Source organism: Zalophus californianus, chromosome 3 (assembly GCF_009762305.2).
Source record: "Zalophus californianus isolate mZalCal1 chromosome 3, mZalCal1.pri.v2, whole genome shotgun sequence".
NCBI lineage: Eukaryota > Metazoa > Chordata > Mammalia > Carnivora > Otariidae > Zalophus > Zalophus californianus.
Window position 1 is genome coordinate 160193566 of NC_045597.1, and position 14538 is coordinate 160208103.

The window sequence follows — 14538 nt, forward strand, 5'->3', positions numbered from 1 at the left end:
CAACTTGGGAAGAGACAGAAGGTAAAGTTAGGGCTGCTTTTCCTAAATTATGATACATCCACTTCTTTGTCTCCAGTGGGAAGGCTGGTCTCATGTGTAGATGAGAAAGGTGCAGCCTTCATGGTGTGATTTCAGAATCCGTATTACTCGAAAGGGCACCTCAAATATCAACAACTTCTGTTTCCTGCTCTCTAACACGTGAAAGCCTGCATTATACAAACTCCGTTCCCTTTCCTAAGGTCAATAGGGTTTATCAGAAAAAAGAGGACAGGTTTGGTGCTTGAAAGACTTGGTTTTGATTTCTGTAATTGGCTTTCTATATTATTTAAATTATTTAATCTTCCTGAATCTCAGTTTTCTTATATGAAGTGAAATCAATGGTACCTATGTGTTTTGTTGTGACTAAATAAAATGAGATACCAAGTGCGTAGCTGTAGGGCCTAAAATGCAAAGGCTAGGGAACTGGTAACTTAAACGTGCTGGACACATACTCCTTAGATTGAATACTTTGATGGATGCTTCCCTGAGACTAATAAGGAAGAAAATAAGCAATCTGGGGCAAGGGGCCAGATTTCACCCATCCAGGGGTGAAAAAGGACCATAAGGAAGTTGCCTTCACGTTTCGCTGAAGGCCAGTCCTACCTAATGGTTTGCATTTGTGCAAGTATTCATCTGGGATTATGAGTATGGCATGAAGGCCTGGAAAAAGGGCATGTGCACATCTTCTGCCAGGGTAATATAAGAATAAACAAAGCAAGTTTTTGGATCTCTGAATAGCTAGGTGTGCTGCCATCAAAATAAACTTTTATTTCTATTCTTTGTTGATAAAATACAAATAAAGAAAGTCACTAAAATACCCTGAAAAGGAAGATTTATAGACAAATTAGACATCAGGGACAGATCTCATACTTATTTTGTTGGAGCTGTTCTTTCCTTAACTGTGGGTGTTTGGGAAGTTCTTTTGTTGTAGTCTTTGTTGCTTACAAGAAGGGGGAAAAGCTTTAGTGTACTAAGGAAAGAATGGTTTTGATTGGAGGCAATATTCTTCTCAGTGTGAGCTGACTTTCATGTATTACAGCGATTGCTAATACATAACTGAGCAGCAGCGAGATAGTCTGATCTGACATAGCGCCACTTCTGATCGATGAGTGTTTATTATAGGAATGTGAGCAGTCTTACAATTTTTAGGGGAAAAGTGGAAGATGTTATGGTGGCTATTGTGGCTGCTAATGTCCTGATCTAGAAAGTCTTTGTCCTTTCCTTTTACTTCCCTTGTGAAGTCCGAACGGTGGACTGGATTCAGTGCATGCACAGGGCTCCCAGGGACTTCCTCAGCTCTTGATGCAATTGACCACCCCACTGTAATACCATAGCCTCACCATAGTGTCATGTGAAAATAGTGAACACTCATGGAGAAAATGCAAATCAACTGCCTCAAAAATTAAAAATAAAAGCATTAAAAATATTATTGAGTGCTGGTTTGTGACATTGAATATATAAACCCATTTATTGTTTTGATAGTCCCAGAGCAAGAACTGTTTCAGCTGCAATGGATGATATCAACTAAGGTTGCCATGACAACATTAATTTATAATTTCCAAACTTTGTTAGAATTTCACCTTCTGGACTCTTCCAGATTGCGTTTAAATTTATAGTTATTTCTCATTTATCAAGGCAGGCATATTTAGATATTGCTTACATAAATGCCCTAGGACCGTCTTCATGAAAGTTACTAATGTGAATTTAGAAGCGTAGAATGTGTGTTGGAAAAGGATAGTGGGTGCTATGGTTTTTTCAGGTTTCCCCCAAATGCAGGATTCCGTGCATAGTATCCCAGTCAGCCAGCTGCCACCATGAAGCATAGGCAGACGTAACTGATGAAATCTGCCTCCGTTTATCCTTTGGGGTGCCCCAGAGTAGCACTTTCTTGTGGTAGCTCTTCAAATATTTGACCACAGCTATTAGACCTTCTCTTTTCAGGCAGACGTGGTCCCAGCTCTTTCAGCTGAGATCTTCCATCCTGTCAGCACTCCTCTAGTCATCCACTGCTCTGCCCATGCCATTTTAAAAGCAAGGATCTTGAACTCAACACCCTCCCCCTGAGTTCTCTAAGTGGTAGGAAACAAACTCCTTCAGGGCACCCTTCTTTTATTAATCTAGTCAAATATTCTGTCGGCCTCCATTTTAAATCTAGGGCAGCACATTGTTGGTTTACCTCCAAAGTCAAATAAAATTTCCAAGTCTTTTTTTAAACAACTACTACAAAGCCATGTCTCCCTTACTCTGTACTTGTGTGGTTAATTGTGTGACCCTGTGTAGATGATTTTACATTTATCCTTGTTACATATTGTCTCTTTTTGTCAAATCACTTTTCTTCTCTAACAAGACATTTTTGAATTCTATTTTTTTTTCAGTTCAATTTACTCGTGGTACTTCTTTCACTTATTAATTACACATTTGAGAATTGTACTTTCTCCCTCATTGATCAAATGTCGACCAGGACAGCCCTGTGACTTTCTATAAGAGACTTGGCATCAATATGTGAATTTTGTTCGTTTTTTTTTCTTTTTCTTTTGACTAGTTTGATAATCTTTCACTTGTGTTTTCTTTCTTCACCCCAGGCTGTCTAAGAGGATAGAGTCAGGAGATATTTAGTCAAATGCCTCAGTAATGCTATCGTTGTTGATCCACTTATTGCCAATCATAGAACCTCTATTATGAAGCAAAACGATTAATTTGGAGTCACTTTTGAGATAGTATTAAGCAGTTTTTCTTTTGAAAAATTTACTAAAAGCATACCTAAATAATCTGATTTTTAGTTTAATTTAAAAATAACAATTTTGTAAAATAAATTCATTCCTCGTCTATAAGTTCAATTCATGTGAACTTGTTTGGTTCAAAGGAATTGCTTTTTTTTACATCATTCAGTTCTCTTTATAGAATCACTGCTCTGAAAATGAATTGGTGGTGTGACAGGAAATCACTTCTTAGGTGTCACTCCAACACATCATTATATTTACACCTTCTGGGATAGACAGTAATCAGGCTGAGGCATGTCCAAACAGTGTGCTGGTGTCTACGTAAATGGCTCCATGACAGTATCACTTAACATGACCATGACAGAGAATGCATTGATGGCATCATGTCACTAATGGATGTGTTTTCCCTTAGTGGAAAATTCTGTATTATTTGAAAAGATGTTTCCCCCCACCACACACACAAGCTCTTTGAGTTTTTGTATTAATATCAAATGCCTGTCAAATATACATATGGTTCTTCCTGTACTATATTTGGTTGTACTCATATTCAAAATAGTTTTTTACATGCTTTTTACCTTGGACTCAGTGGCAAGAAAAAATAATTTAAAAGAGCAGTAGCACTGAGGAACTCAAATCTGTAAGTAAAGATACTACTATTTGTATAAAACTTTATATTCTGCAAAGTACTCTCATTTTCTTCTTTGAATTTTTTTTTCTGATTGTAAAAACAACGCATATTCATTGAATTTGGAAAAGATACTGAAATGGATAAAAAATAATTAAAAGTCAGCTAAAATTTCACCACTCAGAGAGTGTCATCGCTAGCATCTGGTGTGTTTTCCTTCCAGGTATGCATGTGTGTGTGGCTTTGAGTATGCATGTGTTGCATACATTTGTGTGTGTTTCTGTGTGTTTAAACTAGCCTCCTGGCAGACCTAGGAAGTTCGTATGGAAGAATCAGTGTGACATACTAGTTAAAAGGCCTTTGGGGGTGCCTGGGTGGCTCAGTCGGTTAAGCAGCCAACTCCTGATTTGGGCTCAAGTCATGATCTCAGGGTCCTGGGATCAAGCCCCCTGTCAGGCTCAGTGGGAAGTCTGCTTGAGGATTCTCTCCCTCTCCATCTGCCCCTCCCCCGACACCTGCTCTCACACACTCTCTTCCTCTCTCTCTCTCTCTCTCTCTCTCTCTCTCTCTCTCTCTCTGAAATAAATAAATAAATAAATAAATCTTTTTTAAAAAGTAAATAAAAGGGCTTTGAAATCAGACAGTTCGAGATTCCAGTCCTGGCTATGCTTCTTATGTAGTGTCTGTAAATTGCCCAAACTATCAAAATTTCAGTTTCTCTTTCTATAAAATGGGGATAATAATAGTATGCATCTAATAGGTTTATTGTAAGAATTAATAAGATAATGCATGTAAAGCGCATAGCATGGTACATGGCTCATAGTGAATGCTCAGTAAGTGTGAGCTTATTATTATACAGGTTTTCTTGTCTGTTTTCCTCACTTAAATTCTAGGATAGCAATTTCCCTTGTCGTGAAATATTATTGGAAAAATATTTGGAATGACTGCATATATTTTAATATATGACTATACCTTAATGTAATCATTTCCCTATGCTTAGATCATTTCCCATTCTTTGCTATCATAAAGAACCCCAGTGTTAATATCCTTTACATTTTTTGTGCATAGACAACAGATTCAAAATGAATCATTAATGGCATTTTATAGGTGGAAAAAGAACAATTCCTTAGTGTATACTCATATACCAGGTTGTATGCTAGGTTTTTTACGGCAAAATTCTTGTTTACTTCTTCCACAGCCCATTTGAAGCAAATCCGTTACCCCCATTTTTCAGATGAAAAAGCTCTGAGGGGAGATAAGTAGTTTGCCCAAGGTCACAGAGATAGTGGTGGTAGAGATGGTATTTGAAGCCAGCTGTCTGATTTCAAAGCTTAAGCTTTTCCATTCTGGCATGCAGTTATTGCCTATCCTTTTAAGGCTGGCAGAATGAATAGTTACCATTGTGCTTTTTACAAAATGTCACTTGGTACCACATAAAAGATAGGACACTTGGCTGGAACTCTTGGCTTACTCAATGTAGTGCCTCTTGTGTGCATATGTTCTTATATGTTTTGCAATCAAACCTCATTAAAATAAGGTGTTAACTAAGGGAAATAAAACATCGATATGATTTGATGAAAGCAAACCTCAGGGAAGAAAACATTTATTTAGTCAATAATACAAAAGTTGTCTTTGTTTTAGTGGTATGGACTAGGCCAAGATTACTTCTCTCCCTAGGAATCAGAATATTTTACATAAATCAGTATAGGATTAAGTGATCATAACAGCCAAAGTAAATTGATGGTGCCAAAAGAAATTGTAAGTTTCATTACTTTTATACTAGGGGTTGAAAGGAAAAATCTTTAGCTTTAGCTATAAATGATACATCAGGAAAGAGCTACAATATTTGCTGAAGGTATAGGTATAGGGGGAGACATAGAATATACTGGGATAAACCCTCAAAGAATTTTTTGGTGAACTGACAAGTTGTCTTTAAAAAGTCAGCCATTCGGAACATTTATCTTGGCAGCTCTCAAATCTGACTTACAGCATGTAGTGTGGCAGTCAATTTTGTAGGAAAAATGCATAATTAATATGAAGATCAAGGTGTAGGTATTGCCAGTCAGTACCTAACACAGTTTCTTAGAACAAAGGAACAATTCAAGTTGTCTTTTAATAGGGTAATCCCGGTTTGTCATTTTGTAGGCTTCAGTTCTTAGTAAAAATGAACGAAAAAAATCCTAGTAGTAAAATTTCACATTGAAAAGGTACTTGTTGCAGACTTTATAACCAGCTATTGTCTAGTCAAGAAAGCTATCTTTGCTTTAAAAAAAAAAAAGAAGAAGAAAGAAAGAAAGCTATCTTTGGTTTTGAGTTCTTGAATTTTTATAGCCTTTGAGCTTACACATTCTTGCCTTAAAATTGTTGCAGTTTTTCTTAAGCCATTTTAGTTCTAGCAAGGGATAAACAGTGTCGCCCACAGCCCAGTAACCAAAAAAGTTTGGCTCTTGACAGAACATGACTACCAACTTGACCTGTTGAGAGTATGTCCCCCATGGTGATGTCTTAGCTGGAAAGGGCCCAACAAGTTAAATTTGGGCTCTGTATACAACTGGTGAGTAGTTGTAACTGTGAACAGAGAATTAGATATGAATCTGCAGACTGGATTCAGGATGTGGGTTCCATCTTGAACGGAGCTGGTAGGTGTCTAACCCGGGGCCAAGTGCTTTACTGTCTCTGCCCCTCGGCTCCCTCAGCTCTCATACAAAGATAACGACTAGTGCACAAGCAAAGGGCATATGAAGGATTAAATTTATTGAGCAAACCATGTGGTTAACTCAAAAGTGCTTTTATGATGAGTTTCCAAGTTATTAATTGATGGCCACAGGTCATCCCTCTTGAGGAGAAGCCAATTTACCATTTAAAATATTTTTAAATGGATAATGGGAATATTTGTAAAATATAGGCAAAACTACACCACTCCTGGGGCTAACCTCACCAGACCCTCCTAACTCTGCTCATGCTTTATCCAATAATAATGGGATAGGCCCGTTCTCTGCCCTGTAAACCCCTGGTGCCTTGCTTGGAGTCTCTCAAAGCTCATTCCCATGGTTTATTCCTCTGATGAGGGAAGGAAGCCCTTGGCATCAATAGGTGATTCCTTTGAACACAATCAAGACCTTTGTGAAAATAGGCATTTAGATCTATTATGTTGTTCCAAGATAGAAGCAAAATTTTTATATTTGATGCATTATTGTAGCTTTCAATAAAAAAAAGGCTCTAAGAAAAAAACCTACAAGATAGAAAAACATATTCCATCTAGACTGCTTTATAAAAAATTATAGGAAACTCTTGGATTATTAAAGTAATCATTGTTGCTGGAGGGGAAGAGAAAAGAGAACAAGAGGTTAAGAATTTTGACACTGGGCAATGTCCAGCAAGCTCTTCAGAAGTCTCTCTTGGTTTTTCCCGCAGCCCTGATTATGTCCTAGCTAAGGGCACAGAAACTACTTCTGAGTCTGACTGTAAGAAAGTAACTCCCAATCCTGGGGCTGCACTGACTCCCTTTCCCTGGGCTGCTGTGGGCCAACCTCTCTGCCTTTTATTGCCTCCAAGATGGTCATGGAGGTCCTTTCTCTCAGTCCTTTAGAAGGACAGAATTTGATCATTAGCTGCCCTAGGGCTGAAGGGGCTGTAGGACTCTTATGAAGGTGTTTCAGGCAATTAATGATTGAAGTGTCTCTGTGGTATTCCCCAGGGATGGGAGTGTGTAAGCTGGGTGCTGGACATTTTAGACAGGCCTCCATGACCGTTTAGCAGTAGGGAGCCACCTGAAGGCCTGCAGATCCCCGGATGACCTGAGCATGCTAGCTGGGAATGGCTAAACCTGCTTGCTATACTCATTTTGAATCAATTTCTAAAATTTATTTCTCTTACACAGGAAACTATTTTGAATTTCCCTCATTTGCTTTGGTACCACATTTTATTCAGCTCATTTCTTCATCAGCTATTTCTTGTCTACTCTGTACTAGGCACTGTGAGGAATAAGGAGTAATCAGACAGTGAAAAGGAGAGAACATTACATATCTTTGGTAGAAAGCAAGATATGCCTCCAGAGTTGGGAAAAGGGAGAAGTTAAACACATAATGATTTTTTTTTTTTGCTGTACTTTCTACGATAAATTGTACTACATAAAAATCTATACCAATATTCATTTATGTAGCAAATCCCATTATAATGAAAATTCATGTTATCTGTGACTGGGGCAAGCATTACTGGAACACAATTACAATACAGCAGAAGACTTTGGACAGTCCCCTTGGAGGGAGCTGAAATGGGACTTGACCTATATATCAAGCTTTTCATGGCTTTGATATTTTTCATTTCCATGTGTCAACAAATACCTGACTTGATATTAAAGCCAGTTAACTCAATATTTCTTCCTGTAGTCAAGGTACAGCAAAATATATCCAAGGGCAACATATCCCAACAGCCAGATTTTGTTGAGTACATATATTTTGTCATAAACCCAACTGATTGAACTACCTTCAGCTGAATAGGATGAAAACATCAACATAGCTAGCATTAAAAAAAAAAAAGCCATAAAAAAAAATCTTGTTCCTCACCCCTCATTTAAGCAATCCCATAATTTATTTTGCTCACTTTAATCACAAGGAATGAGAAGATGGAAAAGATCTTGATTGTGGTAGCTGTGGTTTCCCTGTGCTCCAGTGGGTCTGCCTTAACCTTAACCTCAACCTCCCCCAGCTCCCATCCCAACCAGAGGCTTTCTGAACATGGCAGCATAGTAGTGGTGCAAGCGAACCCAAGAATTGTAGACTGTAGGGTCCTAATAATTGTGAGGGAAAGGAGAGTAGGGTATTAACTCATTCCTACTTCTTTTTCGGAACTTTTTAACTATTAGAAGATTTCTGAAAGTTACCTGTTAAAAACTCCTGGTGTTTCTATAAAAGGATGGCCTGAAGTCAGTTTATAAACACAAACAAATTTATTTACTCTTATCAGAGAGGCCTTCCTTCCTTGTGTACTGTGGAGAGAAGAGTGATTATCATTCACTGGGCTCCTGCTCTGGGCTCAGCACTTACAATATCTCACCTCTAGGAGACAAAATGGGGCTTCAAGGCATGTGTTATTATTTCTGTTTTTTGGGCAGCAGGGGCTGCTGAGTAGCTTATCTGGGGCACCAAACCAGAAAGGGCTTTGAACCCAAGTTTGTCTGATTCCAAAGCCTTTTCATTTTTTATATCAGGTGACTTTCCATAATATATCATGAGATTGAAAAAAACATTTTTTTTAAAAAGTGTTAAAGTAACACATGCTCATTATAGGAAGTTTGGAAAGCAGAGAAATTATAAAGAAAAAGGAAAAAAAAAAACCACTCGTAATTCTTCATCCAGTGGTAATCACTACGAAATTTTTAATTTTTTTTCTTTCCAAGCATAAGAAAGCTCTAATTTATATATTCAAGAGAGTATTGTTCCTCAGAGTTGTCCTCTTTGACATGTATGCCTCTACTCCAACAATGTTGCTTAAAACATTTTTGGACTCAGGGCCAATTTAGGAACCAAGTTCTCTATAGACTTCCATGCACAGGGTACTTTACCTGAATACCTATCAAAATAATACATTTTTTGAATGTTCTCCCATTTTTTGCCTTCTAAAATTATATCCTGAAAATATTTAACCACCCTGCAAAGAATGCCATCATTGCTCTCTTTAAGAACCGTAAACATCTTGTGCTGACTTCTATTGTTGCAGGAGATAGACTTTGCCAAAATTCTACTTCCTCCCATATCAAAGATTGATGGACATTCTGGGGCATGTTTAAAAGTCTATATTAAAAATTTTATCTATAAATGTTTGATAGCTTATTTGACAACTCATGTTATTTATTACATTGTCTCCACAAGATTGTTTGCCTTTTTTAGTTCATAAAATCAAAAAATTGTTTTTGTCAGAAGTTTGAAAAGCATATTTTAAAATCAATTTCTTTTTAATGGAAGTATTAGACTCATGGAATTATTCCCCTCCGAGGAGTTTCTGTGAAAGAAACATGTTTAAGGGTGATGAACTGATCTTTAAATAAAGTCAGTAGCATGTTGTGTAAAAGTAAATGTTTCTCAAAGAAGCAGTCACGTGTGCACTCACACGCACATACATAAAAGATTGCTACCAAAGTGGCCATTAGTGTACCTTAATAAAGTCAAGAAAGTCAAGTCAAGTGTCAAGTGAGTTCTCATCTCTTTGGTTTATTGCATACAACACTATTACTCTTAGAAAACAAACCTAACCCTCAGCCCAAGCATTTCACTGGTTGTCTAGTTTCTGCCTTGTTTTTCACAGACCTTGTTATCTGCCCCATCATTTTAGCATGGCACCCCCGCCCCCAGTGTGGGACCCCGGTTTTGGATTGGTGCAGAATTCACTGGGGCCACTCAGAGGGCAGAATGGGCGTGTGCAGCTGTCCTCGGGTCTGCAACCTTCCTTGGTCTTCTGATTGCCAAGATTTCCTTGATAGGACTTGATCCTGCTCCCAGAGCTAATTACAGAGCGTAGGCCAAGTCTTGTGTTGATATCCTGAGCACTGTTCACAGTGCGTGGCATTGTGTTCGGTCAATGTGTGTTGGATGAATGAAGAATTATAATATATTCTCTCAAAAATGGATATTGAGAGAAAGTTAGTCAGATTGAAAGAGAATCATAATAGATTGTAAATTAGGGTCTCAGGTCAGTCTGCTCATTTAAAGATGAAACCCAGAGAGGTCAGCTGACTGGGAAAAGGCCAGCAAGAGAGCTGATGCCAGAGCCGGGCACAGTATCCAGTGTCCCGACATCCTCTCCTGCCCTTTCTATGCTTCCTCCTTGTTGTCATTCCCCATTTGCTTTATGGAGGTTGATCTGACTGCAGGATCAGTGACCAGAGCCCCTGCGGCCCCACATAGTGCCTAACAGAGCATCTCAGGGACACTTGAAGAGATTGTTGACTTAGTGAGTAACTTAGGACCCTGGCATCTATCTCTGTGCCTGAGTGGTGACTAGCTACATGGTGAGCTCCCTGGGGTTTTGGGAATATTCTAGAACTATTTCTTGGAGAGGAGACTATTAATAACAGCAATAATAACAGTAGCTAACATTTATTTGTAATAAATTAGGCAGGATATCACTGTGTAGCACCCCGCTTCGGAGGCCAGATGGTCCCACGTCCCCACTCCACCGCTTACCCGGTATACTTTTATGAGACGTGATTTGACCTTCAGTGCCTCATTTTCTACAGCTGCAAAATGCCAATGGCAATAGTGCCTTCCTCAAGGTATTGAAGAGTTAGCCTATTTGAAGCCCTAGAGCAAAGCTAGGCACTTTCTAAGCAGTAAATGTTAGCTATTGTACTTAGTAAAACAGCACTATTGTTTTTTGAATTCATGGCACAAATTATATATTATCCAGTCTTCTCAACAGCTCTATGAGGAGGGTAATGTTATTATACCCCATCTCACAGTTGAGTAAACTGAGGCACAGAGAGGTTAATCTGCCTAATAGCTAGTAAGTCATAGTTAAGACCAATTCCATGTCTGCCTGACTCCAGATCCTGTGCTTGGGATGTGATGGAACAGGGTGGTGTGGCTGCTAAATGTGCGATCTGACCTCCCAAATTTACTTTTTTCCTAGAGCATACCGAAATCCAGGCTGCTTTCAGGAATATCTCTGTGGATTCTTGGGTAAGTAGAGATGTTCCTTCCCTTCTCCATGTTCTCTCCCATTGCCCATGGCCAGCTGTCCCTGCACTTGCAGCTGACTCCCAGAGGCCTCATCACAGCCTTTGTCAGCTTCTCAGGGTCTCAACCCCCATTCTTGTTTATAGGGGTATAGACTGAAGTCACTCGTGATGGGGTGCAGGGAAGAGGCTGCGGACCTGAGGCACTCCTGCCTCACCCGCATCCCCCTTCTCCACCTCCATCAGCATTTCTGTGCATTTGTTCAGAGTAGTTTCATGCATGCAAAATACTTCAATATACCAATAGGTATTTTATAGATGCCCTTGTGATGTAGAAAGGAATCATTCTTTCTACAGAAAAGAAGAATGATTTCTGGAGCCAGACTGCCTGGCTATCCCTCCTTCCAGTGGTTCTATTTTTGCTGCTGTTGTTCTTGTTCAAGAACTCGCTCCAGTGACTCTAGAAGTCTGACTTGCAGTCTTTAGTGCTCACTCAGTGTTGAGTGCGAGTGGAAGAGCATAGGCTTTTGAGCCAGACAACCTGGCTTTCTTCCTACTTCATCTGCCTAGTAATTATGTGGTATTTGCATGTCACCTGCTTCTCTGAGCCTCAGTTTCCTCCTCTCTGAGATGGGGATAATTCTAACCATCTCTCAGAGTTGTTGGGATATGTCTAGCTCATGTATGCAATATGAACTGTACAAGATGGACATTCAATTAAATGGTAATTATTGTTATCAGTTATTAGTATTTGAATGGGTTCATCAAAAGTGTTTGCTGTACAGAAAGCATGTTGTTACTTTTGATTCATCATACTTTACCTGAAATATTTTTATTTTTTCCCCCAGTAGTCTTGCTTGTTTAAATTCATTTACTTAGCAAACCATATCTTCATTGTGAAAAGATCATCACTGGTCTGGACACTGTCAAATGATTGTAAATTCTAAGCTGAGGTAGTCCAAATGAATGAGGCCTCATTGCACCTGAATATTTCCATGAATGTTAAATCTCAACTTGATCTTTCTGTAACCCTGAAACTTTAGTAGTAAGTAACTGTAACTTTTTTGAAAAGAGCCATTAACATTGGTGGGAGTTGGTAGTTTTCCATGAGAGGAATAGAATGATTTTACTTCCTCATATCTGAAATCTGAATCACCATTGAAAACACTTTGTTTATAGCTGTTCAAAGAGAATTAGTATGGAAACTACTGGCTGGATTCCTTCTCTTTCTCTCTTTCTCTCTCTGTCACACACACACACACACACACGTGCAATGGAAAGTACTGGCCGGATTCCTTCTCTTTCTTTCTCTCTGACACACACACACACACACACACACACACACACACACACACGCAACGGAAAGTACTGGCCGGATTCCTTCTCTTTCTCTCTCTCTCTCTCTCTCTCTCTCTCACACACACACACACACACACACACACACACACACGTGCCCACTGCTTAGTTTTTCTTTGGGTTAGGCAACCAAAGAGTTACTATGTAAATTCTGGCAGCCTCCTCTCCATCAGACAAGCAAGGGCACAATCAATTACTGTTTTCTTGGAACGTACCAAATCATCAGAAACTCTGATTATTCTGCTGGAAGGCAACAAACAGCTTGATGGAAAGATATACCAATTGAAAACAATTCTGATCATATTTTTTTCAGGAGAGTGAGATGCCTCCAGCTGTCTGTCACTAATCATATTAGAGGTGGGAAGCAGGAATGTTTTGGCCTGCAAAAGATTACTCTAATCGCATGTCCGAACACTACTTTTACTGGCTGCTTATCCCAGGACGGTGACATTGGACATCCATTCCGTAACTTGCCTTGCCAGTTGGTCATAGTCTCAAACATGTCACATGAGCACACTTAAGGAATTTTCTAATTACAGTTCAAAGGCTTTTCCTTTATCTTTTTATGCTCGCTCTGCACACATCACTGATTGAAATGATTTCTCCCTCAGCGTAATCCTATTGCCAGCAGTTACAAAAGAGTAGGGAGATGGCAAATGAAACCCACAATAACTGAATAGGTGTCCGAATTCAGTTAGGAAGAGGCCTCTCCCATGTGGACGCATAAGCCCTATAAATCCACTTTAATTGTGAGCTTGTGGTTCTTATCTGGTCATGTTTATTTTGGATGCAAGTGCCAAAGCTGGATACAGACCAGAACTCCAGATCTTTGAGCTCTGATGACTAATTTGGGTATGCATTGAATACCTTAATTCATTTCTTAATTAGTTCTCCCAGAGTTAGGGTTGCTTGGTTACAATCATTTTCACAAAATTTTCATAAATCAAAACAAATGTACATAGATTTTTTTTTTCCCTTCCTCTTGGTTCACACGTTTTGCTCTGGTTTTAAGGCACTGTTCTTGTTATCAGATGCCAACAGTGACAACAACAAAACCAATATGTTGCCAGGCAATGTGGTAGAGTAGGACTGAGACACCAGGAAGCTGGGGTTTGGTACCTAACTTGACTACTTACTGCCATGGACCTTGGTCAAGTTACTTTCCTCTCTGTACCTCAATTTCCTTTTGTAATTGGGAAGAATAATAGTACCTACCTTGAGGATTGTTTTGAGGATGCAAATAGCATTGCATATATGAACTAATATGCAGAAAGTACCCGGCACTATAATAAATGTTCGTTAACCATGTTCATTATCAGTAAGACAATGGGAGACTGATGAGCAGGCCAATTTTGCTGGTGCCACAATATTGTCATTTAAGTATATTCCATTTATTCAGTCCATTTGGAGATCATTCATGGTTGTTATGAAACATCAGAGACTCTAAAGTTGGAATTAATCTCTTATTTGTATTTGTATTCCTCAATTTGGCTACAGAATTAACATTTTTGGCTTTTCATGCTTGATCAATATGAATATTAACTTGAACCCTTTTGGTGCAAAATTCCTTTAAAATTTGAATGAACATTTTGTAGATACAGTGTTGGCCCTCATTAAAAGGAAAATTGTGATTACAATATGTACAAAATATATATGTGGGGAGGGGGCTTGAGAGAATTGGCTTCAATAAATTCACTGGAAAATTTCAAACTATTTTTAACAGAGTTAAATGTATTTAGTATCATAGTTCAAATTTAATGAATGTGCAGGAGTGAAAATCCAGGGAAAGATATATCTAGTAATTTAATGAGCTTTCATCATGGATGCAGAAGAGCTAGTTAATATTAAAATTGATTGCCAAGAGATGCACCAGAATTACCTTCCCTTAGGTATATTTTGTTTTTTAGTTTTGTTTTTTTTTAAAGATTTTATTTATTTATTTGACAGAGAGAGACACAGCGAGAGAGGGAACACAAGCAGGGGGAGTAAGAGAGGGAGAAGCAGGCCTCCTGCCGAGCAGGGAGCCCGATGTGGGGCTCGATCCCAGGACCCTGGGACCATGACCTGAGCCGAAGGCAGACGCTTAACAACTGAGCCAAACAAGCGCCCCTGTTTTTTCGTTTTTG

General features: G+C 38.9%; 1 protein-coding gene across 4 annotated transcripts in view; it reads left to right on the forward strand.

Annotated features, from left to right (window-relative positions):
- The window catches only part of SPATS2L (spermatogenesis associated serine rich 2 like), a 160018-nt gene that overhangs the window by 10575 nt on the left and 134905 nt on the right, over window positions 1-14538 (forward strand). For all 4 annotated transcript variants that reach the window (XM_027589995.1, XM_027590001.1, XM_027590000.2 and 1 more), the window contains exon 2: window positions 11011-11060. The gene's annotated coding sequence lies outside the window, so the exon portion shown is untranslated. The remainder of the gene's footprint in view (window positions 1-11010; window positions 11061-14538) is intronic.